At 41.7% G+C, this 5,035-nt stretch overlaps 1 pseudogene; it reads left to right on the forward strand.

The window, feature by feature from the left end:
* Positions 1–4,324: 4,324 nt before the first annotated feature.
* On the forward strand, positions 4,325–4,717 carry LOC128563390 (dnaJ homolog subfamily B member 14-like; annotated as a pseudogene).
* The last annotated feature ends 318 nt before the right edge of the window (positions 4,718–5,035 follow it).

The following is a 5,035-nucleotide window of genomic DNA, read 5'->3' on the forward strand; positions in this document are numbered from 1 at the left end:
CAAAGATATGAACAGAAATACTTATAAACGCCAATGATCCCCTCTCATTTTGTGGCTCATCCTTTAACTCTCCTTATCATGAATTTCGTTGCATAAAGTTCTGAATTTTGATAAGTTACAATCTATCATTTGTAATTGTGACTGTGTGTGTGGGGGGGGGTGTAAGTATGTCCTGTGTAAAAATCTTTCATTGACAGGTGGAGCAAGATGGCCAAATAGAAGGCTCCAGAGATTGTCCACCTGTATGTACACCAAATTGAAACACTATGCACACAGAAAAACACTTTTGTAAGAACCAAACAACAGACAACCAATCACAGTACCTTGTTTTACCATCATAACATGGAAAGAGTCACTGAAGAAGGTAGGAAAAGTGTCACAACATCACAAAACTCCACTATCTCCCAGCAGTGTCAGGACAGTGCTGGGTGGGGACAGAATCTATGTGCTTGGGGAAAGGAGGGCACAGGACTGTGGGAATTCACATTGGAATTCAGGGCCACCCTATCACAGGGGAACACAACACAGGGCAGAATTCTGCTGGCACCCATGAAGGGAGCATGCAGACCAGCCCCAGAAGGGAACCTTTCACTGCTGCAGTGGGAACCTCTGTTCCAGCTAGCTCCACCGCCAGCTCATGAAAGTGGACCGAGGCCAGTAATAAATGTGAAAGGTAGTCAGGCCACAAGGACTGTGGTCTTTGAGCAAGTCTTGGGCCTGTTCTGAGCTTAGATCTGGTGGACTTGGGGTTCGCATAGCTGGAACACCAGCTGTTGTGGCCAAGGGGGTGATCACATTACCCCTACCTCAACTCTAGGAACTGCAGCTCAGGGAGAAGCTCCTTCTACTTGGAAAGAGGAAAGGGTAGAGAACAGTGAACTCTGTCACACATCTTGGGTACCAGCACAGCCACCATAAAATAAAGTACCACACAGACGCCTGAAGTTCCTGATTGCAGGCCTTAGCTCCTAGATGACATTACTAGACTTAACCCTGGACAACAAGGGAACGTGCCTCCCTGAAGGGAAGGACTGAGCCCCAGCAGGATTCATCACCTATTGACTAAAGAGCGCTTAGGCCTTAAATAAACACCAGCAGTCTCCAGGCTACATAGTCTTTTGTGACCAGAGCAGTGGTGGCTGTGGGAAGGGCTTGCATCATCACTCCCCCAACTCCAGGCAGCGCAGCATGGAGAATGAGACTCTTATTTAAAGGAAAGTAAAGGAAGAGAGTGAGATGGTGATCCAGGGAATTCTTGCCTGCCTTACCCAGGTCCACCAAGGCGGTACCACCAGTAGGCAGCAGGAGTCATGGTGTTACTGATCTTCGTTCACCCCCTAGTGCTGACATGGTTGCAATGACCAAAGACTTAGATCACAACACTCAAATCCCTCTGACTACCAAAAGCATGGGTACCAAAGAATGGGTACAAATGCCCAGACTGCTAAGATTAGAATAAATACCTAACTCTTCAAAGCCTAGACACCAACAGACAACCACAAGCATCAAGAACATCCAAGAAAACATGATCTCACCAAATGAACTAGACACCAGTGACCAATCCCGATGTATATCTTGGTATACGTCAAGTTCGTGAAGATATTATCTTATGATTTCTTCCAGAAGTATTACATCTTACCTTTTATATTTACCTCTATGATCCATCTTAGATTTTATTGTGTGTTCAGTGCCATGTTTGAAGGAGATGTTTTTTCCCTACAGATGTTCAATTATTTGACTTTTCTTTCCTCTACTGAACTGTCATGAAACTTTTATCATTAAATCAACAAATCAAGTGGAGAGAGGACTGACTTCTGGACTTTTCATCTATTAGTCCTCACCACTTTAATTAATACTACTCTGTTTGAATTAATACCACACTACTTTAAATGAAAAAGCTTTAATTCTTGAAATCTAATATTAGGAGTTTACCAACTCTGCTCTTCTCCTCAAAGATTGAGCTTTTGATTGGGTTGTATTGACTCCATAGTTCAATCAAGCAATAAATGACATTGTAACAATTTTCAATATATTTACTCAATTTATAAATACCCTATACCTCTCCATTCTTTAAAGTCTTAAATTTCTCTGCATTTTTTCTTTTTTGGTTTTCAGTATGAAAAATCTTTATATCTTCTGTTAGATCTTATCTAAATGTTTGATGTTTTATGCTATTTTTATTTCTTTTATTTCATTTTTAAAGTGTTTTTAATTTATATATAGAAATATTATTTTTAACGATTTTACATATAGACAACTTTTTCAGATTCATTTATTAATCCTAGTACTTTGCTTGCAGATTCGTCAGGGTACACAATTATGTCCTTTGTGATTAATAACACTTTCAATTATTCGTTCCTTTTCCAATATTGATACCCCTAACTTCTTTTTCTTATTATTTAATGTTGAGGATTCATTGAGGGTACACTGATTGCATTTGTTAGGTAAAGTCCTTCTTACAATCATCTCTTGCCCCCAAAAGGTATGACACACACCAAGACCCCAGCCGCCTACCTCCTTACCTCTCTCTGCTTTTCCTTTCCCCCACCTCTAACTTATTTTTCATGCCTTCTGGAAGTGTGAAGAAAAAGGTCAAATTTAAGTGTTGTTTCTCTTTCTGACCCCAGGAAGAAAGTGTTCAATATTTTACCATTAAGAATGAATTAGCTGAAGGATTTTTGTAGATACTCTTTATCAGATTAAGAAAGTTTCCTTTTATTTTCTAATTTGCTGAGCATTTTGATCATGACTGATTACTTAATTTTATCAAGTGTCTTTTCTACCTCCATTGAGATAATTAGATTTTCTCCTTTATTTTGGTAATGTGGTAAATTGACTGATTTTTCTAAAACACACTAATTCCCAGAAAAAAAACCACATTAGTCACCAAATTCCCGCTCTGTTAGTTATCCTTGTGTTACAACCACCCCACTGTCTCTGGCCTACAGAGGACAGACATGATGTACGTTTTCAAGGATAATGGTAAAGTCTTTCTTGATGCATTGACTGCAGGGTGCTTTGCTCAGGCTCTCCTATGCTGAGAGTTATGGTTAAAGGTGAGTGGAGAATATGCACATAAGTTCTTAAAATATTTCTATTTCTCTTTGGTCACCTTTGGTCACAGAATACGAGAGGAGTTCTAATACTTCAAACTCATTTACAGGGGCCACCATTAAGTCTGGGTCTGATTCAGCACGTCTACTGACTATTGTTGCTTCTCCGGAGCACTTGAACTTACATAATCAATCCCAGATTCTGGGCGAGTACACCCATGTAAATAAATTTGTACTGATGGCCTTATATTTTATCCCACTTCATTTTACAACTTTTATAATCTTTTCTTCTTTAGTCTTGTGACTCTTAGGAGAGTGGCTACAAGCTCTAGCCCTGCCTGGCTATAGCTATAGGGGATTAAGTCATGGATGTTTATTTTACAATGTGCCTTTCATGGGGAACTTCTTTTTTTTTTTTTTAAAGTTTACCATTTTAATCATTTTTAAGTGTACAGTTTTGTTCCATTAAGTATATTCACATTTTGGGGTAAACATCATCATCCATCTCCGAAATTAATTTGTTTTTATTTGATTAGCTAGTGAGTATTTTTTCATTTTTCTATGAACTGCTGTTTCTCCTCTCTCTCTCTTTCTTCCTTTCCCCCTTTTTTTCTTCATGGGGAACTTCTTTATCAGGGTGAAAGGACCAAAGCCTACATACCTAAACTGTAACCAGCATGACTCTCACAGGAAACTTATTTATATTGGCAGAGGCCCTTGTGCCTATGCCTTGTGTTAAGTTTATTCCTGTCAAGAAAATCCCTCTCCCCAAATATGCAAAAAATAACTTTTACACTTTTTCCTTCCAACACTTGTTGATGGACTTTTGCAGAAATAAAGTTAAAAAAAAAATGAAAAGAAAAGATAACTTACACTCTCTAGGAGAGCCTTATCCAGGATAAAAGTTAGGGCAGGGCTCTCTATGTCCCTGTCCATGCGAGTTGTGCCCGGAGGTCTGGGGCCCAGGCTTGCCCAAGTCCTCCCGCGACCAACAGCCGGGCCGCCACCGCCAGCTTTCGGCCAGTGGTTACCGCTGATGGACTGCCAGGTGGGCTCGGACGCCAGCCCGAGAGCGCGGTCTGGGGACGGGAGGGAAGCGGTTGGCGCGGGCGGTGAGGCCGCCGTGAGGAGGCGGAGCCACCCCGTGGTCCCCTGCTCCTCCTCGCTGGCTGGCCGCTGCGCGCCTCTGCCGGGAGGCCTTTCCTCTCAGCAGGGAGGGATTCTGGCCCTCTTAGCCGCTCTACCGGAGGAAACGGAAGAAGCCGCAGGCCATGAAGGGGAACCGGGATGAGGCCAAGAAATCCGTGGAGATCACCCGGGAGGCCCCAAGGTGGCACAGCCAGAAGGCCCAGCGCTTCCAGACAAAGCTGAGAAGCTCCACCCACTGCCCTCCTCCCGCGCACTGTTGGAAATAATTATGAAAAATGGAAGCACAGCTGGAAGTAGCGCTCCTTGCCGAAAACCATCAGGAGGTGATGATAAAAGCAAGCCTAATTGGACGAAAAACTTCATCTGGTAGTGGTGAAGGTGGAAAAGGGTGTACCAAAGACCAAATAGATGGAGTTCTCAGCATAAACAAATGGAAAAATTACTATGAAGTACTTGGAGTTACAAAGATGCTGGCAATGAAGATTTTAAAAAAGCTTATAGAAAGTTTGCGTTGAAGTTTCATCCAGACAAAAACCATGCACCTGGAGCAACAGATGCTTTTGAAAAGATTGGACAGGTTTATGCTGTTTTAAGTAATCCAGAAAAACGAAAACAATACGACTCACAGGCAATGAAGAACAAGCTTGTAATCACCAAAAAAAATGGGAGATTTAATTTCCATAGAGGTTGTCAAGCTGCTAGAACTCCAGAAGACTTGTTTAATATATTTTTTGGTGGTGGATTTCCTTCAGGTAGTGTACATTCATTTTCAAATGGATGGGCTGGTTACAGCCATTAACATCAACATAGTGGCCATGAAAGAGAGGAAGAAA

The sequence above is a fragment of the Nycticebus coucang genome, chromosome 13, assembly GCF_027406575.1.
Source record: "Nycticebus coucang isolate mNycCou1 chromosome 13, mNycCou1.pri, whole genome shotgun sequence".
Classification (NCBI taxonomy): Eukaryota; Metazoa; Chordata; class Mammalia; order Primates; family Lorisidae; genus Nycticebus; species Nycticebus coucang.